The sequence below is a fragment of the Camelus dromedarius genome, chromosome 27 (genome assembly GCF_036321535.1).
Source record: "Camelus dromedarius isolate mCamDro1 chromosome 27, mCamDro1.pat, whole genome shotgun sequence".
Classification (NCBI taxonomy): Eukaryota; Metazoa; Chordata; class Mammalia; order Artiodactyla; family Camelidae; genus Camelus; species Camelus dromedarius.
Window position 1 is genome coordinate 13,091,201 of NC_087462.1, and position 26,269 is coordinate 13,117,469.

General features: G+C 36.8%; 1 long non-coding RNA gene across 1 annotated transcript in view; it reads right to left on the reverse strand.

Annotated features, from left to right (window-relative positions):
• LOC105097691 (uncharacterized) overlaps positions 1-26,269 on the reverse strand; it is a 708,424-nt gene that overhangs the window by 564,721 nt on the left and 117,434 nt on the right. The window contains exon 3 of the long non-coding RNA XR_010378103.1: positions 25,575-25,711. This is a non-coding gene — a long non-coding RNA (uncharacterized LOC105097691). The remainder of the gene's footprint in view (positions 1-25,574; positions 25,712-26,269) is intronic.

A 26,269-nucleotide genomic window follows, 5' to 3' on the forward strand; every position in this document is an offset into this window, starting at 1 on the left:
AACACAAATTTTCAAAGGTGTCCCTCCTCCCTCCTCTACCAGGAAGGATAAAGGTTAATCACTGGAGACAACTTTAGACTCTATTAGCCCAGCAACCTTTATCTACCATTAGTTTCCCGTATATTTACCTTCCCATAGTTCGTTGCTCTTGAAATACACAATTGCATTCCTTTGTCCTATCATTTCTTTGCAGATTTATTGTTACTTGTTGGAGATACTATATAAGACTGAATTCTAAGCCCAGAGCTCTGAGTTACTGTTCCTTGAGTTTTATATATATAAAACTTCTGTGGTTTTTTTCATTCTTGTTAATCTGTCTTTTATTACAGAACCCCAGCCAGGAATCTAAGATGAGGAGAGGAAAGATATTTTTCCACACCTACAAATACAACCTCTGATAAACATCAAGTCGTGCTGACTCAAGGGTGACCCCAAGGAAGTCAGATATTGAAATAAAAACAAAAATTAAGGGAAAAAACAACAACAAAAACAGTCAACAGAGACATCAGTGGCTACACATCAAGGAGGAGACAGACTCCACAGAATTGGAAGAGGCAAGTTACTTAAAAAACAAACAAAATAGTTATAACAACAACAACAACAACAAAAAACCTAGAAGGGGAAAACTCATAATCTAAAATTATGTTTAATAAGTTTCAACAAGGTCCTACTGTATACCACAGGAAACTATAGTCAATGGCTTGCAGTAACCTGTAATAAAAAAGAATATGAAGTGAAGAATATGAAGAATATGAAAAAGAATACATATATATATGAATCACTATGCTGAACACCAGAAACTAATAGAACATTGTAAATCAACTATACATCAATAAAAAGTGTCCAGTTTCAACAACATCAACAAAATGAGATTGTGAAAAGAAACAGGAACGTTTGACCCCTACTGAGGGAGGAAAAAAATAGGCAATTGGAAATGTTTCTAAGGGCTCCCAGATGTTGGGCTTGGCAAAGAAAGACCACAAAACAACTACCATAAATATGTTCAAGGTACCAAAAGAACCATATTTAAAGAACTGAAGGAAGTTATGACAATGACATATTAAATAGACAACTTAAATAGAAAGGCTTCTTAAATGAAAAGTTGGATTTGAAAAGTACAATAACTGACTTAATCACTAAATTTGATTCTAGAAAAAGGAGAAACAATATTATTTCATTAACTCTTCCATAAAATTCCGTGAGATCAGTATTAAACAAAGACGCAACAAGAAAATAAACTACAGAACAATATTCCTCATGAAAGTAGATGTAAAAATTCCTCAACAAAATATTGGCAAGCTAAATCCAGTATTACATAATAATGATTATATACCATCATCAAATGGGTAAAATTGTTTTAATATCTCAAGACCAATCAATATAATATATGTAATAGACTAAAGAACAAAAAACACATGACCATCTCAATAAATGCAGAAAAGGCATCTGACAAAAATTCACCATATTCATGATTTGAATAGGAAAGTAGGAATAAAAGGGAACCCTCTTCAACTTGATAAAGAGCATTTAAGAAAATCTATAGCTAATATCAAACTAGACTTTGCTTCCCCTCTAAGTTTGGGAATAAGACAAGGCTGTCACTATTTTCCCTGCTATCACTTCTATTCAACACCATACTGGAGGGTTCTAGCCAGTGCAATAAAGCAAAATAATAATAATAATAATAATAATAATAATAATAATAATAATAATAATAATAATAATAATAATACAATAATAGTAGAAAGGAAGAAAAAAGCAGTAAAATTGTGAAAATTTCTTCATCAACAAACAATAAAATCCTATAGAAAATCCTACAAAATCCACAAAAACACTGCTAGAACAAATAAACAAGATCAGCAAGTTCACAGAATACAAGATTAATATTTAATAATTCATTGCATTTTATACACTAACAATGAGCAATTAGAAAAGAAAATTAAGAAAGAATTCATATTCACAATACCATCAAAAAAGAATAAAATACTTACAAATAAATTTAACAAAAGCAGTCAAGATTAGTATACTGAAAACTACAAAACACTGCTGCGGAAAACTGAAGATCTAAATAAATGAAGACACATTCTATAGTAATAAATTGAAAGATTCAATAGTGTAAGATGGTAATTTTCCCTAAGTTGACCTTTAGAGTCTATCAACATTTTATCACAACCTCTATCAACATTCCAGCAGGTTTTTTTTTTTTTTGAAGAAATTGACAAGTTGACCCCAAAATTTATATGAAAAAGCAAAGAAAACAGTTTGAAAAAGAAAAAGTAGGAGGACTTAATCTAATTTCAAAACATACAATAAATCTACAGCAATCAAGACTGTATAGCACTGGCCAAAGAACAGATACATAGATCAATGGAACAGAATTGAGAGTCCAGAAATAAATCTTTACATCTATAGCCAGCTGATTTTCAATAAAGGTGTTAAGAATTCAAAAAGGATAATGTTGGGATAATTGGATCTCAATAAGCAAAATTATGAACTTAGACCCTTTATTCATACCATACTCAAATAAAACTCAAAATGGATCAGTTAATCATATTCCATTGTAAAGTATAAAACTTTTGCATTTCAAAATATACCATTAAGAAAAAAAATTAACTGCAAACTGGGAGAAAACATTCAAATAGTTAATGAATCTCATATCTAGATTACTTTTTAAAGAGAAAAAACTCTTAGAAATAAAAAATGGAAATACAAACCACCAACAGAAAAATGGGCAAAAAGTTTGAATAGATATTTTATGAGAGAACATACAAATAGCTAACAATCATAAGAAAATGTGCTCAATATTATTAGTCATTTGAGATATGCAAATTAAAACCACAATGAGATACGGCTTTATGCTCACTAGAATGACTCTACTCCAAAGCAGATAATCACAAGTGTTGGCAAATATGTGGAGAGACTAAAACTCTCATGCACTGTTGCTGAGACTGTAAAATGGTTTGGCAGTTTCTTAAAAAGTTAAACAATAAGCTTAACATAAAACACAACTTTTTAAAAACACAACAATTTTATTCCCACCTAACAGAAACAAAAACATATCCACACAAAAACTTATACACAAATGCTCACAGGAGTATTATTCAAAATAGCCAAAAACTGGAAACAATTCAAATGCCTACCAACTAGAAAAAGAATGAAGAAACTGTAGTATATCTACTCAATGGAATACTATTCACCAATAAAAAATAGCTAACAACTGATCCATGCTACAATATGCTCAAAAACATTACATAAAAGATGAAAAGATTATGCATTGTATAAGTCCATTCAAGCTAAATGTTCTGAACAGGAAAACTGAAAAAACAGATAGCAGATCAATGGTTGCCTGATGCTGGAGGTAGGAACAGAAATTGACAAACAGCCACAAGGGATTTTCTGATAGAAATGTTCTAAAACCAAATTATAGTGATGACTGCATGACTCTATAATTTACTAAAATCATTATTATTACACTTAAAACAGGTGAATTTTATGGTATGTGAACTGTACTTCAGTTAAGCTACCAAAGTAAAAGATAGATAAATAGATTAAAAAATTAAGTGACTAGAAGTATAATTCACGCCACTTGCAAATAATACGCATTGAAATTACACACAGGAATCTAAAACAACTCTCTTTCCCTGACATCCCTTACAGTAGGAGGTGGTTTAATCAGTCCTCTGTCAATTTCAAATAATGATTTAGAAGAGATCTGGGGACTGAATTCAATACAGGAGACAAGTGAGGCAAGAGGCTTTAAACAGTAACTGGAAAAACTAAGTCACAGTGCTTGACATAATAAGATCAAGATCACATATAGGTCATTGAGTAAGAAATTTCATGTCACTCCATTTAAACATTTAAAGCAGATGACAAATGGATGAAACCATGAATGTTGATATCTTTGAGTCCATCAAAAAGAATCTGAATGAATGGGTCTAAAAAAAAAAACTTAAATATTCATATTTTGCATCTTTCTCTCTGTCTTAACAAAAAAACTGATAAACTGTGAAGTTATTGAAATCATTGTTTTCCCAGATAAATTACTACAGAAATTCTTTTCTCACACTTGCAACAATTTCTTACCTGGAGATTACAAATACAACTTTTCTTTTTCTTTCTAAGGACTAGATAAGGCCAAAGAAAGCATGTTTCTCATTTACCTTATTAATAGTCAAAGAAAATAAGGATGTTTTTATTAACTGATGTGTATTGACAGGGAGTTACAACCACAAAAACTTAAAATATTATTATGTTAGGCAGTAGGGAGTCTGGAATGCTTGGACACTAAAATTTAATTGGCAGTGTTACAGACAACAGACTGTCAACAAGAGCAAAGGTTTAAAGGCAAACATCAGCTGCTCAGGGATTGTGTGTTGCTAAGGAAACTGAAGTAAGGATGAGGAAGATAAGAAGGCTGAAAAACACTGTCATAACGCACAGGAGCTCGTCTACAAGCTGCATAAAACCTTTCTTCTTTAAGTTATGCCTAAAACCAGCCTGATGTCCTATTGTTACCAAGTTCAAAATAAGTCTCTCAAGGTCCTAGGAGACAGTCTGATCTCTATTTTTGCCTTTGTTTGCCCAGGATGCCTATGGAGCTTGAGTTTCAGGGTGTGGAAAGGAGTATCATGGTATCTGTAACAAAATTATCATATTTAACAATGATGAGGGATTATAAAGATCTTTAACACTAGAGTTTGATTCCTACTTTTATAAAGAGGGAATTATCCTGTTTCTCAAAGTTAAACTGTAAGGCAGTAAGAAGTTTTAATAGAGAAATCCCCCTTAGTCACATTCAGTGTAATACGAACGGAGCTGTGAGCACAGACTAAACTTTTAAAATAATGCTACATATGTAATAAAAGAAGCCCTTCTGATTTGCTGCTCTGTGTGACTTGCTTGGCATTGAGAGGTTGTTAAGCAGATATAGACCTGGCCTCAAAGAGTTCTCAGTTTAGCAGAAGCATTTGATATATAGGCATATGCATATTGTTTCAATATTCCGAGATAAACAGAGTGACTGAAGAATCAAAAGGCTATATAAGAACAGCGAAGAGGAGTCCCAGAAAGGAAGTCTGGATAATGTTTGCCCCAGGACTCCAAGGAATTAAAATCTAGGGAACTGAGACTCTTATCCATCTAACTGCAAACAAGCCCAATTAATGCAAACAACACTGACTAGGCCATGCCTTAATAATTCTTCAATACATTTTTTTTAACTTAAAGAGTAGAAAATTAAATATCCATGTCAGCACATGTTATATTTCAGCTTATCATGAACAGATTAAAAGATTCAGGGTTATATCATTTATTTATTTCTTGCTGAGTTCCCACCATTATAGTCATGGGCAATTATTCAGTCACTTACAGTCTACCAAGCACCTATAAGCACATCATTTCATTTCATCCTTACAATTTTTGTGTTAGATGGGAGGAATTTTTCCCATTGCACAGATTAGAGAAGGGAGGTTTACAGAGGTTGTAATAGACTGTCCCTAGCCTCATGACATTCTGCAAAAAATGGGGCATTTTCCTTCCTCTGGAGGAAGATTCTGGATTTGCAAATAAAATATTTAATAATTAGGGACAATATTACAAAGTGTTCCTGTTTTCTCCATAATTAACAGCAGGACCTTTTGATATCTTGCTAGTGTGATTATTGTAATTATCATGGTAGCAAGAATAAAACATACTGTAAGGAAAGGGAAAAATATTAACCTAAGTTTTCCTTAAAACTCCTAGAAAAGCTCAAAATGGCACCTTTTTTAAAATATTAATTCCCTCCATGCAATTGTTCCCTCCATCCAAAGTTCTTTTAGTAATTTAATTTTCCATTTTGAGCACTTAGTTTGCTAAGTAACTACATCAACCATGCGACTTTCAGGAAATTAAAAACAAAATATACTTATTTTTAAAAGGAAAGGTATTAGAATCACATAATGTAAATTCCAAGACTATGTCTCAGGTATGTCTTTATTCAAAGACTCAAATAATGACATAAGGTCCCAGAACTTTCCTTTCTACTGGTTCTATTCTCCTCAGCATTGGCATCAATCTCAGGGGAGGCAAAATAATAACCAACAGTTCCAGGACACAAGCTTCCAGGTTCGAATCCAATAGGAAAAGTGCTTATACCTTTTCCTTAGCAACTCAAGTAAGTTTTGTTTTTGCCTCATTGGCTCTTATTAAGTGACATACTTATTCCTGATCTTTGACCAGAAAAAAAGCAATACTTTGAATGGTTAGATCTAACTCTGAAGTCCATCTCTTAAGCTGGCGGGGGTGGGGGGAGAGGTGAGTCAATGTCATACAAAGCATGAAGAATAAGAACATAGGTTTTAGGAATTTTTTTTTGGATATATCTCCTCAGTCAAGAAAAACAATTATAAAAATAGATCAGTGGGACCTATTCAAATTTCAAAGCTTTTGCACAGCGAAAGAAAACATTAACAAAACAAAAGGACAACTTGACGAACGGGAGAAGATATTAGCAAATGATATGTTTGAGAAAGGGTTAAATATTCAAAATATATAAAGAATTTATGCAATTCAATATTTTTTTAAAAAGCAATTAAAAATAGTAAAAAAAAAAAAAAAAAGAAAAGAAAAGAAAATGCAGTCATTACGGAAAACAGTATGGATTCCTCAAAAAACTAAAAATAGATATGATCCAGCAATCCCACTCCTGGGCATACATTTGGAAAAGACAAAAACTCTAATTCAAAAAGACACATGCACCCCAATGTTCACAGCAGCACTATATACAACAGCCAAGACATGGAAACAACTTAAATGTCCAACAAGAGATGACCGGATAAAGCTGTTGTGGTATATTTATACAATGAAATCCTACTAGCCATAAAAAAGTAAAATAATGCCATTTACAGCAACATGGATGGACCTGGAGATCATCATTCTAAGTGAAGTAAGCCAGAAAGAGAAAGAAAAATACCATATGATATCACTCAAATAAAAAATACCATATGATGTCTTCTCTTTTAGAGTTAACACAAGACAGACCTGCCCAAAGGAAAGAACCGCCCTAAAACCAAACATATCAGTCTCGTTGCCCTGACTAAAACTAGTTTTACTCCAGATTTAACTTCAAATAGAACTCACCAAGAACTCACCCCATACATTCTCCACACAGTATCTGACAAAGTCACAAGAAGCCACCCCTATCCAAGCATCGTCTACACCTCCAAAGCAAGCTTTGACAAACTACATGCCATGAAACCCAAACCATAGTACCACTACATTTTCAAAGAGCTTCGCAACAGAGAAAAAAGAACACCTGCCTTTACATTCCAGAGTCATTGAGAACTCTGATGCGTGGGTTACTAACCCCAGAATGATAGATAACTATGTTCGTCTGCTCAGGGTGATGTAACAAAATACCATATTCTGGGTAGCTTAAAGAACACAAATGTGTTTCTCACAGTTCTGACAAGTACAAGATCAGATGCCAGCCTATTCAGTTCCGACCTTGTAAATGGCCACCTTCTTGCTGTGTCTTCACAAGGTGGAGAGAGAAAATATTTTGGTCTCTCTTTCTCTTCGTATATACTAATCTCACGCTGGGATCCCCACCCTCATGAACTTATCTAAACCTAATTACCTTCCAAAGGACCCACCTCCAAATACCATCACCCTGGGGCTTCCAGTTTCAACACAGGAATTTTCAAGGGACAACATTCAGTCCATAACACTAACACATTCAGAGGTTCGAGATTACATACTTTCTTGCTTATTATTTCAAGACTGTTTTCAGTATATTAAACAAATGCCTATATTAGCTGCCTTACTATACAAGAATTAAAATTGGTCACTAAAGTATATTTTAACAATGACTTTTAAACACAGATTTAATAATAAGTAATTGGTTAGATAAATACTTTTTCTTCCTTTTTTTAAGGTTATATTGAGCCTTTTTTTTTTTTTTTTGAGGGGGGAGGTAATTAGGTTTATTTATTTATTTACAAAATGGAGGTACTGGGGATTGAACCCAGGACCTCATGCATGCTAAGCGTGTACTCTACCAATTGAGCTATACCCTCTCCTTGGATAAATAATTTTGTGCTATGGTCTTGAATTTCATTTTGGATTTTAATTGGATATTTTATCAGCTAATCAAAACATTTTATATTATATAGAAAACTCACTCATGCATTGAGAAACTATAGTTAATTGAATTGTCTGGTTAGCTAAATATTAAGGCAGAAGATCCTTTCATTCAACAATTTCTGAACATATGTACACACATACACACACAAACACACATACACTCTACCTATATCTAGCTAGCCATGTATATGCTGCATAATTTAATCTTTCTCAGAGTTTTACAAGGCTTTAAGAAGACTTAGATCAAGATAATTACATCATAAATGAAGATGGTTAACATTAGGTTGTTTTGCACATATCTGAAAGTAGTTTTGCGCATATCTGAAAGTAGTTTTGTGCACTCTTCGTCTTCTGAAGAAGAGATAGAGAAAAAATTTTAGAGTCCTCTGTTAAATGGATATAATACATATTGATTAACAACGTATACAAGTCCAGTCAATTAGATGCTCCCAAATTACCAAGAGAAACACTGATCTGTTAGACAGAATGACAAAAGCTTATCACAAATATTCATCATATCATAAAGTAGGAAGTGAAATTACTTGTAGGCTTTGGTCCTCCAAGCTATTCAGTAGGTGGAATATTCAGTAGGCTTTGGTAATAACTGTGAATAGTTGTTCGTTCTTGAAAAGTATGACAACCTTGAGCTAAAAGGCCTAGATCATCTTTCTTTGACCAGCATGCATACTTCCCCAAAGTGGGGATTTTATTGAAGCCATTCAATAAGAAAAGTTTGTATTAAACCACCTACCTACCTGCTCACCTCTCATCCAGCACTACCTGGGAAGTGACAGTTTCCTTCATATCCATCCCATTTGAAGTTCCTAGTTCCTGGCCCCATTTCTGGTTCCTAGTCCCTGGCTCAATCATCTGCCTGAATCTAACAACTGTCTCCATCTCCCTAACACAGCCTTCTACAAGGACGGCTGGGATTGAAGTAGAAAAGTAAATAGCTGAGGTGCAGAAATAAGAATAGATGGAATCCACTTGGTCAGGTTTGCATTTAATGGAAGTTAATTCACAGGAATCTACTTGACTGAGTTTCCTGTGTATGAAGCCCTCAAGAACAACACTTTTTTCCAAAGCCCTTGTCCCCTAAGTCCACCAAACAAAAGAAATATGAAGTCTTTCTCTTTACTGGACCATGAGTCCATCTTCTGTGCAGCACCTAGACTTCTCACTATATGACTGACAACTCTTCCACCCCAATTTCATTTGATTATCTTATTCATAGGAATCAGTATAATTCTAACTACTCAATCTTTTTTTGAGGGGGGAGACATAACAGTGATTAATTATCAGTAATAACTTCACTTAGAACAGTCTTTTTATTTTTCATATACCCTAGAGCTAATTTTGAAAATCTCTGGCTACTTACATATGTGATTCTTGAGCTGTGTGCTTAAATAGTGGTCTCTGAACACATGGAACAAAATAGAAAAATCGCCAGTCCATATTCATGTCTGATCCCAATTTTCCCTACGCTAGGAAAAGCAGTGGGCTTGTAAATTTTTTTATTGAAACTGATGGGTGATGGTTTCTATCTTTCTTATGTCCCCAAAAGAATCCCCTCCCTCAGAAAATGCTGATTAAAAGTTATAGTGTGGGGAGGGCAGAGTGTGTGCTTGGCATGCATGAGGTCCTGAGTTCAATCTCCTGTACCTCCATTTAAAAAAAAAATTTAAGTTATACTTGGTTAAAACTTTTTGTCAGTTTGGTTTAAACTTAAACCTAAAAAATAAAAAATATTCTCACCCAAAGCAAGATCCAGTAAAACAGGCAATTAAAGCATGGTCTTGGCTTTTGATGCACTCAACTTCAAATTTTTCATGCTTTTTGTAAATTTGCTGTGCTAAGAACCTTTTTTTTTTTTTCCTGTTTAACATTCAGGACAAGGCAATGTACATGTCTATAGACCTATTTTTCTAGAAATAAAAGTAATGAATGAGAGTCACATTTGAATAACAAGAGTGGACTAGACATGAGAGAACAGAGCAGGCCTAGGCAGCTTCAATTCTCCATCTTAAAATTACTTACTATTGTTGGGAATAATAGAACATCAAAAGGATAAATTCAAAACGCAAATTAGTTCCTGTCCTCCCAGGAGAGCCTGCCTGCCTGATTCTGATCTGTCTTTCATGTGTCGTTCTCACTGAGTTACAATTTCAAGGGCTAGAGTGTCATTCCAATATGCAAAGGAGTGTTGGCATTAATGAGAGTTATATTTAGAAGTCCTTCTACTGTGAGATGGAATATAATATTCAACTTGTGAATTTAAGGTCATGACAAGGACATATTGACAAGCTAAAGTTTCAAAACTATGTAAATTAGCTACTTGGATGATCAGAGGCCCTAAAAATCTTCTGCTCAAGTTAAGAGACAAGTTTGTTCATTCTCTCCGCAATTCAGGAACTGTCAGAAGAGGGCTACGCTATATTCTGCTAACAAACAATCCCAAAGTCTCACTGACTGACTCACAAAAGTCAAGGTCTAGTTCTGCCTCATATCAACCACTGCCATTCCAGGTCTTCTCACTCTGGATGACAGCTGATGGAGCAGCAACCATCTCAAACATTGCTGGTCACTCTGACAATGAGAGAAAAACAGCTCAAGAGAGTGTTTCCACCTAGAAAGGACTCTCTCACTCCTCCCACAAGTCATCGGCCGAAACAAGCCATAGACATACCAGCCAACCTTAAGGCGGGCAGGGAAGTACAATCTCTCCAGGTACCTAAATGAAAAGAAGATGACCACCAGAGCACTGATCACAACATCCACAAAAGATACTTGTTAGTGAAGGCAGTCATACAAATACAAAATATACAAATAAATAAAGGCGATCCATATCCCACTGAAGTTAAGTGATATGAAAGAGATAACCAGTGATGTGGTAGAGAGCAATGTCAGAGGAGAGAGATGAATCAGAAGATCTGTTTTACATAAGGTGGTCAGTTAAAGGTTAAGTTGACAGTAGATACAATTTGGTATCTTCCCTTTGCCCTTCCAAGGTTCACTCTCCTTCCTTTTCCACCCTGCTCTGCGCCTTGAGAAGACATGGGAAGGATAGGAAAATATAGCACCCTAAAAGAAGACAACAGGGGCTTAGGACATGCTGTCCCAAAATATGAAATATGCTGCTTTGGATACTGGTTGTTTTGAGTTTATGGATATTTGAAAAATAGCAAATGCAGGGAGAGGCTTTCTCTGCACCCCCTTTTATCTGACGAAAGACAGATCCTCCAAAATGAACTCAACTGTCATAAATCCTCTACCCAGGAGATTTATCAACCAGGGAAGATTGAGTCTTTATTTTTCCCCATTCTTTTCCATTTTATTTTCTGTTGGTGTTGAAGTACTGATTTGGGGTAGGAGGGGCTCAGACGAGTCCATTGTCACAGGGGCACAGGAAGGTGAATTAAACTGAATGTGACTTGAGTTGAAAAGTCTTTGGGATAAGATAATGCAAGCCAAGGTTTAAATACAAATGTTTTGGATGGGCCATTACTGAGTTATTGGATTCCTGGTAGAGAATTAGTCCCTGAGTCCAGGAACACAGGGTCAGAAGTTAGGGATCAAGAAGTAGTAGATCGGGGCTGCAAAGGGGAAGGAAAGATAGATGTGATTCTGGATGAGAGTAGAAGGCAAAGAAGAGGTCCTCCTTGGGGGTAAGCTTTTTTTTTCCCATTACTTCTTTTTTATTGAAAAAAATAGAAAAAAAATTGAAAAAATATAGGTGCTGTAAAATACTATATGTTACAGGTGTACAATATAGTGATTTTCAATTTTTAAAGGTTATACTCCATTTATAGTTATTATGAAATATTGGCTATATTCGCTGTGTTGTACAATATCCCCTTATAGCTTATTTTATACACAATAGTTTGTACCTCCCAATCCCCTACCCCATATTGCCCCTCCCCACTTCGCTCTCTCTACTGGTAATCACTAGTTTGTTCTCTGTATTTGTGAATCTGCTTCTATTCTGTTATATTCACTAGTTTGTTGTATTTTTTAGATTCCACATATGAGTGATATCATATAGTATCTGTCTTTCACTGTGTGACACTTTTCACTGAGCTTAATGCCCTCCAAGTCCATCCATGTTGCTGCAAATGGCAAGCTTTTATTCTTTTTTATGACTGAGTAATATTCCATTTATGACTGAGTATATATACAACACCTTTATCCATTCCTCTCCAATGGACACTTAGGTTGCTTCTATACCTTGGCAATCATAAATAGCACTTCTATGAACAATGGGGTGCACATGTGCATGTATCTTTCCAAATTAGTGGTTTGGGGTGGGGGTTGAATATATACCCAGAAGTGGAATTGCTAGATCATATGGTAGTTCTATTTTTAATTCTTAGAGAAACATCCATACTGTTTTCCACAGTGGCTGCATCAATTTACATTCCCACCAACAATGTATTAGAGTTCCCTTTTTCCCACATTCCTCGCCTACATTTGCTGTTTGTGTTCTTTTTAGTGACAGCCATTCTGACAGGTGTAAAGTGATATTTCATTGTGGTTTTGACTGCATTTCTCTAATAATTAGTGATGTTGAGCATCTTTTCATGTTGGCCATCTGCATTTACTCTTTGGAAAAATGTCTACTCAGATCTTCCGACCATTTTTTAATCGAGTTGTTTGTTTTTCTGATGTTGAGTTGTATGAGCTATTTTATATATGTTGGATATTAACCTCTTATTGGTCATATCATTTGCAAATATTTTCTCCCATTCTGTAGGTTGTCTTTTTGTTCTGTTGGTTTCCTTTGCTGTGCATAATCTTTCAAGTTTAATTAGGTTCCATTTGTTTATTCTCACTTTTATTTTTTTTCCTTTGGGAGACAGATCCAAAAAGATATTGCTGCAATTTATGTCAAAGAGTGTTCTGCCTACATTTTCCTCCAGGAGTTTTATAGTACCCGGTCTTACATTTAGGTCTGTAATCCATTTTCATTTCACTTTTGTATATGGTGTTTGAGAATGTTCTAATTTCATTCTTTTGCATATAGCTGTTGAGTTTTCCTAGCACCACTCATTGAAGAGACTGTCTTTTCTCCATTGTATACTCTTGCCTCCTTTGTCATAGATTAATTGTCCACAAGTGTGTAGTTTTATTTCTGGGCTCTCTGTCCTCTTCCATTGATCTATGTGTCTGTTTTGTGCCAATACTATACTGTCTTGATTACTGAAGCTTTATAGTATAGTCTGAAGTCACGAAGCGTGATTCCCCCAGCTTTGTTCTTCTTAAGATTGTTTTGGCTATTTGGGTCTTTTGTGGTTCCATACAAATTTAAAAATTATTTCTTTTAGTTCTGTGAAAAATGTTGTTAGTCTTTTGATAAGGATGTGGGTAAGCTCCTTAGTAGATCTCTGCTAAGATAAGGAATTGCCCTCATGAATTATGTAGCATGCAACCTCAAGTGAAGATTCTTCTGGCTTCAGTTCCCTAGAGAAGAGGCAGATTCTCAGACAGGAAACCTCCTATAAGGAGACTGGCCTTAGGCAGACAGTAGAATGGTAGGATAGTTCATCTTAGGTGCCAACTTGACTGGGCCACAAGGTGCCGAGACGTTTGCTCAAACATTATTCTGGGTGTGTTGGTGAAGATGTTTCTGAGTGAGGTTAGAAACTGAATCAGCAGACTGAGTAAAGCAGAATGCTGTCTCTAATCTGAATGGGACCCATCCAATAAGTTGAAAGCTTGAAGAGAACGAAAAGGTTGACCCTTTCACAAGGAAGAGGGAATTCCTCCTGCCTGGCTGCCTTAGGCTGGGACGTAGGTTCTTCCCTGCCTTCAGACTCAGACTGAAAGAAGACTGACTCGTATCAATCAAGTAGATAGTAGAGAAGAGAGTAGAAGTCAACACCACACCCAGAAAACCTTGTCACAAACTATCATACTCCCATCAGTTCTTCTAAGGGCCTATTCATCTTCCCTAAATATCATTTACCATTTGCTTTAAGAACCTACCATTCCCCAACTTCCCTCCCCCCATCAAGATGATATTTAAGTCTGAATTCTAAGCCACCTCAGAGGGCTACTCGTATTTCTCTGGGTATCTCTCATGTATACATGGGGTATACGTGTTAATAAACTTCTGTTTTTCTCTTGTTAATCTGTATTTTTATTACAGGAGTCTTAGTTAAAACCTCAGAAGAGCAAAGAAGAAGTTATTTTTCTCCGCCTACACATGTATCAACTTCATCAATGGACTTCCCTTCCTTCTGGCTTCCAATTAGGTTCCTCCACTGAGAAGCATAAGGGTGCAATCAGAGGGAGATGGGAGAGTGATGTCCTCATTCCTTTCCTGCTGGGGCTGCTGCTGGCTGACCCCCCAGCTATGGTTACAGCTCCCACCAGGCAGCCCTCACCACATGCATTCTCTCTCTCTGCCTGGAGTAGTGGCCAAACCCTTTTCAGTTCCTTCAGGCCCAGGAGTGGTAATTCCCTAGTGTTTCCAGCCCCGGGGTACTCTCCTATGCATTTTGGTTTCCCTAATTGCTGCAGACTGAACTGTGTCCCTGCAAAGCGCACAGGAGAGAACACAGTGAGAAGGCAGCCCTCTGCAAGCCAGGAAGAGAACCCTCACCACAGTGCAGCCATACTGGCACCCTGACCTCAGACCTCCACCTCCAGAACTGTGAGAAAATATACATCTGTTGTTTAAACTAGCCAGTCTACGGTATTTTGTTATGGCAGCCTAAGCAGTGTAAGACACTAACCTAGACTCGTATAATAATCCCTTTATTAAAATCCTCTCAAATTATCTCATGTGAGTGTACCACCTCTTTTCCTGCTAAGACCCTTACTAATGCAAATATACATATTTTGAATTCTCATTTCTTTGCACCTATAATTTCTCTCCAACTTGTAATTTCCTATAAACATGACAGCTTAATTGTGACTTAGAAAATTAGAACAAACTTCTGTTTAAAAAGGTAAAGTATTTAAAGTAAATATACCATGTATGTTTTATTTAAGGCACAACATTAGCGTAACTATTCAGAGAACAGGACTGGAGGTTTAGGCAGACTTGGAGTTGAATTTCACTTCTTTAAGTGGTAGCAGAGTTATCTGGCCAAATTACTCCCCTAATGTTCACGTTCCTCACCTGTCAAATAAGAATCACCATCTGCTTTACGACCGAGGCAGTTATCATAGAATTGCAGTAGCAGCCCAAAGTGAAACAGAGAAAGCTGTTACTAGCACTATGAATTGTTATTACTGTTACTCTCTTACCAAAAATCCTCTTGTGATATTGCTGATTTTGGAAGCTTCTTGAAACTTAAGCAAGTCTATGGGTGAAAGTCCTCAGCCCTCACGGCCAATGGGATTTTCACATCAAGAAGAGATTACTACCCAGACACCGGATCCAAAGGCAACAAAAACTAGTAAGGCCAGGAGGCATCTTGCATGTTGCTACAGAACATTCCCTTTAGACGGGAAGTTAATCAGCGCCTTATTGCCTTTAATGAAGTTCTCATATTAAACGCAGGACATTTGATATAATTTACTTTAATTACTTTTTCATGCTTAGAGGAAGTTGTTTGACAAATTATTTGTTCTGCCTGTACATTCTCTCCTTATCCTTTCTCTTGCCTGCTGCCACATCAGACATGGATATGACTTGTACAAAAAGCTGAAAATTACTAACAAGCATTAACCCCTACCTCAGCAACTAACATAAGACTAATTCACGCAAGCATCATTTAATTTTTCTTTAATAACACCGAATTTTCTATGGCTCAGTCAATAAGCGTCTTACTACAGGAAAGCCAAGCCAGGCTCTGAAGTCTGCACATATTATGAGCCTTTGCAATAGGAAAAAGGATTTCTCAGCAGGCAGATTAAATGATGAAAAGTCTGAAAACTAACAATCTACGCAACAAGGTTGTGCAACAAGGTGTGTTAGCCTTTTTAAATTCAATGTCAAAAAATGATTTCTAATAAATTGCTATTTACACATGACCTTGAAAGATACCTAATCAACCCATACTTCCAAGGTGAGCACGTTACACAAATGAGATACAGGACCTCAGTCAAGTTCCTTAGCCTCTCAGGTTTTTAGATTCCTCCTCAAAATGGGGGGAATAATAGAACATATGGCAAGGGCTGCTGAGAGAATGACACCAAATAAGGCATGCAAACTGTAGTTCCTGATACATTGGAAAACACTCAGTAATTGTTAGTCTGTTTTTACTATATCTGACACCCATTCTAGCTCTAAAACATTATGACCCATTGTCATTTAGAAAATTTGACTCATCCAACAAAGAAAAAGGGTTATTTCTATTGCTGTATGACCACTCTTTTAGTTTAAAGCTTTCTTATAAACATTTATATCCCAAGAAAGATTTGACAGTTTTCCGTTTGCAAGGTTATACCACGGGGGTGTGCCCATGAAGATAACTAGCTTATTAAATAATTTCTTATCAATAAGCAAAAAAGCTTTTTTTCTGATTTCTGGCTCATCACAGTCTAGAATATAATAAAACCAGGGTGAATTTACCCTAAATATCTTAAAGCGATAGGGAGACCACGTTTTAAACATTAAACTGTAAATATCTACTAATTTGCTCTGAAGATTCATTTTAACTGTGGTTTTTATAACTTTTTTTTTTAGTGAATGAATGGAGAAGTTCTTATTCATGTTTTAAGGTTTCTGATCATGATAGCTTTTTTTTTTTTTTTTAATAATTCCAAAGTACAGTTTAAAACGGGGAGGGGATATAATCCCAAATAGCCTACCACATGAGGCAATGTTTCTGAAGTGCATTCATGCCAGACAGTTGGTCATCCTTCCTGGATGAACTTAGTCAAAAGGAAGGCATATTCATGCAGTCCAGCATTTTACAATCCACTTCTTATTTCCCAGGTCAGGACCCAAAACATAAAGGTATAAGCAAATGAAACTGTAGCCCTTTAAAATATTTTTCTATTTTGTTAATTTCCTTTGGAAAGAAGAGAGAAGTCTTGAGACAAAAATGACATTTTTGCTTCAGAAATTAATTGTAGTTACCTTAGCTTAAGAGAGTAAAGGCTATCAGATAAAATACAGTTCAAGCAAAGTTGGCTAGTCAAGACAGTCCACTTCTACAATGAAGTCTAAAACTGGATGCAATCTAAGCTTTTCTACAGGATCAGAACAAAAAAGGATTTAATATTGATTTTCCTGGATAAATGTTCACAAGACAAATTCTCAGTATCATGCCATGGGCAAATGCTTCATACCTTATATCCATTCTCACCTGGAGCTAACACCCAGAGAATTAACAAAGTGACTGCCCACCAAAGGCTGTGAAATAAAAGGGCTCAATATAAGCAGCCTGTAAAACACTTTCAAAAACTCCCGAAAGTGGACTGTTCTACAAGACGACTTTCATGGACGCCTCAAAAATCAATGTCATTAAAAAAAAAAAAAAAGTCAAGAAAAATAAAAACAAACACACATCAATTTTTTAAAATAAATAAAATGGGAGCACATCTCTTAAATGGCTAAGTTCTATAAAAATTTATTTTACCAAGTGTTGGCAATAAGGAACTAGAATTCTCAGACACCGCTGTTGAAAACGTAAAATAGCACAACCACTTTGGAAGACAGTTCTGCAATATCTCAGAAAGTTAAATATACACCTATGATATGACCTGGCCATTTCAATCCTAGAAAAACACCCAAGACCAAAAACACACATGTCCATACCAAGACTGGCACAGAAGTATTCCCAGCAGCTTTATTTGAGATAGTCAAAACACAGAAACAACCCAGGTGTCCATGAACAAGGAAGTGTATAAACAACTGGTGATAGATCCACAAAACAGAATGCTAGGCAGCAGTGAAAGAATGGACTACGGATACATGCCAAAACCTGGAGAAATCTCAGCACGGTGATGCCGAAGGAGCAGTCAGACTATACGACTCCACGTATAGGAAATCCCAGAAAACGCACACTTACCTCCAGTGACAGAAAGATCCATGGTTGGCCTGAATGGGGAAGGGGAGCAAAGAGAGGGCTTGAGGAAAAGATTAGAGAGGAGGACAAAGAAGTTTGGGGGGTGATGTGTCTGCTCACTGTCTTGACTAAGGTGACAGTTTCACAGGGTGTACATGTCTAAACTTACCAAATTGTACACTTTAAATATGTGTGCTTTTATGTCAACTACACTTTAATTTTTAAAAGATGGATGCCTTTTAGACTAAAAAAGACCAAAAAGCCATTACAATGTGTGAACATTCACTGGATGTTTCTTTTAAAAATTGTATAACTGTAGGACAAAGGAGGAAATTTACCTAGAGATTACACAGATACATGGAATTCAGGATTTTTTTTCTCAGATAAAACAACAGTGCTATAGGGAAATATTTTTTTCTTAGAAGATTCATCCAGAAGGATTCAGGATGAAGAGTTGATTTCTACAAATTAAATAAAAGAAAAAAGAAACGAGAGAGAGAAGGTGAGGGGGAGAGAGAGAGAGAAAGTGAATGTGATACAATGTGAATTGTTGAATCTAGGTTGAGGTTATATAAATATTAATTTGAACTTTTCATAATGAAAGGCTTAATATGCCTACATTATTCTCTTTCATTTCACTCGTGTCTTTATTCAGTAAGCCATAATACTCAGTTAGGGTATTTTCTTTAAAATCCTCCTATGCAGGAAAAATAGTCTTAAAATCTTCAGTCATTTCATTGGTAAAAATGTATTCCTTCTATGAGTGGCTGAGATCACGCCGCAGATACCGGCACAGGCTATTAATGAAAACGCTAACAATAACAATGATCATAATGATCATGGCATCAAACTACTGTTGGCCCTAACCATGTTCCCCAGTCTTTACATGTATTTTAATCCTCTCACCTGTCTTAATATAATGCTCTTGACAGTCCGATAATGGAGATGTTATTATCATCATCGGTGTCTTGCAGATGAGAAAAAGACACAAAGAGGATTAGCTGGCTCACCGAGAGTCACACAGAATGACGGGAAGACTGAGTGCTCGTGCCCAGGCAGTCAGTCTAGGGCTGTGCTCTCAAGTCTGAGGCCACAGATTCCAATGCCATTGAAATCCAGGCCAAGTGGGAGTGACCAGGCAGGACCTGTGACAAATGGGTGCATTTGTTCCCCGCTTCTTGGCCAATACTACCAATGTGTTTGGGTTTTTCAAGAAAAGCCCAAAAATACGGATTTTTAGGTGAGATGTCCTGGTTGTTTTTGTTTGACTATTTGTTGACACTGGTGACTTATTCCTTCTTTAAATACAGTGCTGCTAAGAAGCAAAAACTTTTAAAGAATTAATTTGGCCCGTAGCTGCCAGTTTGCAATCTATGGCAAAACAATTAAAGCCCCTTGGCCTGGCTGCATGAAGAAATACATCAAGAATTTCCAAGGAGTTCTCTTTGCAGAATCCATGATCCAAGCTGTTGGTTCACAAACTGTCCCTCATCCACAGAGGACTAAGGGAGACCAAAGAAAGAGGCAGATCACTCCAGATTGATAAGTTTGAATAAGCGAGAGAACTGACAAATGATGTTTGTCTTGGATGGCTTTGAGATGGGTAGACCTCTGCACCCAGCCGCCATAATCTTAAAAGTTTATATAGAGGCATTAATGGGATTCAGTCACATACACAGTCCAGCTGGTCTCAACAGTACATTGCTCTCTCAAGGCTGTGTCCTTGAAACAGATCTGGTTGTGACAACAGTGGGTGGAATGCGCATTCCAAGGTCAGGGGTAGGGATGAGGAGCCTCCAGTTGCCTGGGTCCAGCTCATGGGTCAGTGGGTGGTCACATCCGCTCAATGACCTCCTCCAACACAAATCAAAAGTTAAACTATCTATACTCCCATCTTTGGATCCTGTTCAATGATAATTCTGAAACTAGAAACCCCACCATGCCAAAACTCCAGATGGGTAACAGGTTTTGTGGAATGCACAGCAGTACAGGCAGAACTTAGAATATGCCTTAACTCTCTACCATTCCACCAAGTCTCTGTGCCTACAGTACACACAGGGGACATAGAGGGGAAAATGTTAACAAGAAAATCCTTTTCTAATCTCTGTCCTCCCTGGACCCCACCTTGTCAACTTCTGAAAATGAAAAGCAGATGGGAAACAGATTACAGCATCTATTTTCTCTGCTCAGTGCCCCCAGCAGACAACATGAATGGACAGACACCATACTTTTACCCTGCCATGTGCCTTTCCTATTCAGCACCCTGCACAAGATCAGAGGCTTCTGAGAGCTTCACTGCCTGCATGCTTTTTGCTCTGCTGTCAGTCTCATAGCACGCTTCTATCTCCACCCAGGACTGTGCTCAGCAAGTCACTCATAAGCCTTTCTTCAGAGCCCAAAAGAAAGGAAAAGGTGGGAGTGAAAAAACAGAAAAAAGTATTCCAGCATGAGAGCATCACATGTAAACCTCCATAAGCTCACACTTTGGCACGGGCAACCCCACAGGCAGTGAGTGCCAAGAAGAAATGAAAGACATAGGAACAGTAATGTTTAAGCACTGACCATGTACTGTATGTTAAATGAGGCACTATGAACATCATCATCTGAGGGCCATTTCACAGATGAGAAACTGAGTCAGAATGAATTTACCTGCTTCTGTCAAGAGTGCACCTTTAGTAAATGCTACATCTCGGGTTCAAATCCAGACCTCATTTCAGTGCCTGCATTTTTTCCTTAACACTGTATCTCAAAGACCAAAGGGAGAGAAATGAGAAAAAAGAACTAAAACAATTTTCAGAGCAGACATGGATACCTCTCCGTCCTCTGCTGCAGTCCCCAGCTTGCCAGAAGATTTGAGCAATTTCTCACAGCCTTCCCTGGCACCCCTGCATCAGAATCACCTAAGGAGATAACCGGAAAATGCAGATTCCTGGGCCGACCCCAGTCCTAATAAATCAACATCTCTGAGGTAGCGACCACAAATGCGCATTTTTGTGCTCCCAAGGTGAGTTTTAATTGGTTTCCCAGGTGAACCACTGGACTTGGTGATTCAAAAAAGGAGCAAGGAAGAGTCTAAAAATCTCTAACAGATATTCAAAGATTTTTTAAAAAAAAGGTATTTTAAAGTTACAAGACAGGAAGGAGATTTTGCTGTCAGACTTAAACAATTTTCAACTTTTTTAGGAGAGCAATTATTATCAACAAACATCTGATGGAAAATCTCGTTCATTTATTTTACTTGTTATGACATCTGCAGATAATGACAAGCTGGAGGGGAAAACAGGTTTAAGGACGGCAGCAATTAGTTAATTTGTGACTGATTATTAAAAAATAACACATGCAGCTCTGTTGTTTCTCCAGAGGGGAGAGTTACAAATCACTGTGGTTGTTACTGTTGCTGCTGCCTCTGCTGGTGGTATTGTTGTTCTTAAAAGACTGCAGCCTTCAGATGCTTGTGAATATTAATATTGCTTGAGGTTTATCAGGTTGCCATCGACGCCTGGGTTCCCTTCTGCCAGCGGGACGTGATGCCCTGAGAGTCAGAGTTGCTACAGAGTCCACATATGTAAATGCATCCTGGGAAGCAGGTCAGTGTGGAAACAGCCTCTGTTCTTCCCACAGTTCCACATCCTGTTCATTTTGACGCACTGACCAAAACACACGTGCTTCCAGCCCGCTAGCCCTCTCATGCTTGTGTTCTCTCCAGCTCAGTTACCCTCCTATCTCCCCTCCGTTCCCCTAGTAACCCTTCACTGTGCTCTTCTAAACCCCAGGACACATTCTCATTCAGCCCTTCTGGCAACACTCCCTCTCCCCTCTCTCCTAAACTGAACGCTGGCTTTTCCCAGATAATGACAGCACTTAACTTGAACTTCCTCTGTCTAGTTGTGCCATCCTCTTCTGACCTCCCTCTTTGTCTTCTAACCTCTGGGGGACCTCCAAGCTTTCCTGTTGGTCCTGTCCCCCCTCACCCCTTGTGCGATGACACATGGACTAGACCCCAGCCACAGCTACTTTATCTCTCTACTCCAAAGCTGTTGCTTTAGTTCCACCTCTTGTTGATTTAAGTTCCACCTACAGGCCCAAAGTCAATGCTTCCAGCCTTGTGGTCATTTTCCTACACCTTGACTGACATTCTCTCTGCATCTCCAAAGCACGGAAAGCCACAGGACATGGTGCTTAGGAATGTGGTGTCTGGATTAAACTCCACAGGTAAAGTCCTTTACTACTTACTGCTTCTGTGGTTCAGGGCAAAATGCTGAAACTTTCCAGGCCTCAGCTTCCTCATCCATAAAATGATGACAATAATGTCATCTATTCCACAGGGTTGTGTTATGAAGACTAAAAAGGAAAAACTCCTTGGTGTAAGTTAGACTGTCTGAAGGTAGGAGAACACCCAGCCAGCTCAGATTGGCACACAAAACAGAAGTGCTTCATCGGCTCACGTTTCTCAAAGTCCAGAGGAAAGGTGGGCTTCAGGCTTGGACTGAGTCAGTGGTTCAGCCATGGATCAAGGATCTAATTTCCTTCTCACCCCCTGTTCCATCTTCTAAGTTGTCAGATTCAGTTTCAGGTTGGTTCTCCCTCATGGTTAAGAGAGGCCATCATTGGGTTATAGGTTTCCTCATCCAAAACAAACAAGTGAAGAAAATGATCACGTCAGAAAGCTCTCCCAGAACAGTAAGGGGGAGCTTTCCCAGACATTCTCAAAAAACCTCTCATGTCCCATTGTCCAGATGTGAATAACAAGCCCATTCCTGAAGCACTGCCTGGAGCAGAGGAATTACTAATTGCCTCAGCCTGCTCGTGTGGGCCAATCACTGTAGCACAGGAAACGAGACTACAAACCCTGGAAAGTATTTATCTGCCTATAAACTTCACAGTAAGTATGAGATGGCGATAGAGAGGAGATTGGATGCTGGGAAAATGACCCAACACCCACTGTGGAAGGTGGTGGGAAGGGGTAAATTGGGAGTTCAAGATTTGCAGATACTAACTACTATATATAAAATAGATAAACAACAAGTTTATACTATGTAGCACAGAGAGCTATATTCAATATCTTGTAGTAACTTATGGTGAAAAAGAATATGAACATGAATATATGTATGTTCATGTATGACTGAAGCATTGTGCTGTACACCAGAAATTGACACAACACTGTAAACTGACTATACTTCAGTAAATAAATATATATATAAAATAAAATAAAAATAAAAATAGACTTATCATATAATCCAGCAATCCCACTCCTGGGCATATATCCAGAGGAAACTCTAATTCAAAAACATACATGCACCCTAATGTTCATAGCAGCACTATTTACAATAGCCAAGGCATGGAAACAACTTAAATGTCCATTGACAGATGACTGCATAAAGAAGCTGTGGTATATTCATACAAAGGAATTCTACTCAGCCATAAAAAAGAATAAAATAACACCATTTGCAACAACATGGATGGACCTGGAGGTTATCATTCTAAGTGAACTAAGCCAGAAAGAGAAAGAAAAATGATATGGTATTATTCATATGTGGAATCTAAAAAAACAAACAAAAAAAGTCACAAATGAACTTATTTACAAAACAGAAACAGACCCCCAGACAGAAAAGAAACTTATGGTTACCAGGGGGGAAAGGGGATGGGAAGGGATAAATCGGGAGTTTGAGATGTACAAATACTAACTACTATATATAAAATAAACAACAAGTTTCTTTTGCATAGCACAGGGAACTGTATTCAATATCTTGTAGTAACCTATAATGAAAAAGAATATGAAAATAAATATACATATGTATATGTATGACTGAAATATGCTGTACACCAGAAATTGACACACTGTAAACTGACTATATTTTAATTTAAAAAATTAATCAAAAAATGCTGATTCAGTACTTGAAAAGACTATAAAAATGGTTCTACCCAGTGACAGAGTCTCTCTCTGGCAGGAGTCAGACATTATGCAATGCTCCTATGCCCTTCAGTAAAGAACAACTTAATAAATTTTTAAAAGATTCTGCCTTGTATGAAATAATATTATTTATTCACCGTTGATTATCCAGGCACACAAAGCAAGTATGTCTTTGCTATTTTCTAACTGATCAGGAAAAGTTTATTCTTCACCACAATTACATGCAATTTATTCTTTTTTAGTTTTCCTTTCACAATAACTTTTGAAATACATGATTCCATTTGAGCAGACTAGATGCAGTACAAAGAATACTATGAAAGGTTTGATTTTTTTTTTGTCACTTTATCTTCAAAAGGAAAGCTAAGAAACCTTTATATCAGTACAGTTTAACTAAGAGCTATAATTCTTGAAACCAGAAATTATCAGGAAAAACTCCCATATTACACAGTGCAAACTTATAAGACATTTATATAGGAAAAGATCATCCTGTTAAGATTATTCTTTAAAATGTCCCATTTTCCATAAAATATACTTCTATTTTAAACCAACATAAAGAGATAGATGTCTTATTCTGTTTTTTTTTTTTTAGTAAATAACATCACCTCCAAGCAAGTTTATTTCAATGCTTTTAAAAAGTAGGTAATATTGGCAATTCTATAATAATGCAACTTGCTAATGGGTAGCTGTAATTTTTTGATAGGCATGGTAAATGACTCGTTACGTGGGTTTTTAAAAATTCTTTGTATTTCTTTTAGTCTGCAGGATTCCAGAATTTATTACCTGAAAATTATCTGACTTTTAAAAAATATATTATTAAACTTGAAAATGTCTTTGAAAAAGGAAAAGTGTGTGGGAGACTATAAAACATGCTGGCACCCTAAGAGCAAAGTGAAGGAAAATGTGTATTCCCTGTCTTTTAACTGAAAGGCTGTAGCAATGCAGAACCTTTGCTTCTTGTCTGTGGAGACCATGCAGTGAATTTTAAGAGCAGAATCTAATGAAAGAGTAAAACAAGAAATGTTTAGAGAATATAAACTAGTCAGACTATCTGAATTTCATGGAAAAGACAGTCATAAATTTAAAATCATAATTATAGCACATGAGTCCAATTCAGGTAACACTACATATACAAAGCTATATTATACATTTTACATCTAATAATCTACATGCATGGCCTGTCACGCTTTTATTTCACAAGCCTCTTAAAACTGTCACCTAGGTTATCTCTAGCCGCAAGCTTTTCACCATCCAATACAAAGTAAAGCCTCAGAAAATAATGAAACAACATGAAAGATAGTTAATGCAATGGACAGCAATATATCCCCATAGAATTTGATGCCTGACGCAACTCCATGAAGTAGATATTGTTCCCTGAGGCCAAGATGTTAAATAATTTTTCCCTATGCCTCTGAATACTGGGAATCGGGTCCCAGAGCCCCTGACTGCATTGTAATGTGAAGTCTAACCAATAAATCTCTTTCCCAAAGCAAAATCCAGAGAGACAGTGGGCAGCATTGATCTCACACAACCAACTAAATAGCCAAAGGGCTGTGCAATGCAAGTTATTTTATTACCTCTGTTGGATTTGGGTGATGAGTCACTCGGGCAAAGCTTCTGATGTTTCCTTAGCAGTCAGCTTGCTTGATAGAGCAGCCAAAGTTCATTCAAACCCATACTCCCTGCAGTCTCCACTCTGGCTTCTTTGGTGACCCTAAGTATAGAAAAAGTTTAGGATGTAATCAATACAATGGAAAGAACCCTAACCTCAGTAATGTGTACAAATGACATCTTTGAGATGCTCAATATCACTCATTATTTGAAAGAAAAAATTAAGAGAAAAACTAAATGCCTTTTTCACCCATAAAATTTAAACTATATAAAAAATTTTAATGTCTCATTTGTGGGTGGATAAATTGAGGTACTCTTAATGGATTTAAATTTTAAACACGCATACATTTTGAGCCAGTAATTCCATTTATATAAATGTATCCCTAGAAAAGTGTTCAAAGATACACGCGGAAAATATTACAGTGTTGAATAAGAAAGTAGCTAAACTTATTATAGTAAATCCATGCAGTGAAATGCCATGAAGCCTCTAAAAAGAATGAGGTAAATCTATATATATTGACATGTAAAATATCCTAATTTTACTGCAGAGTGAGGAAAAGCAGTTTGGTAACAATATCTATAATATGACTTCCATTTGTACATTATGATTCTTATTTGTGAAAAAGGTATATACATATTTTTTCCCTGTATACATAGAAAT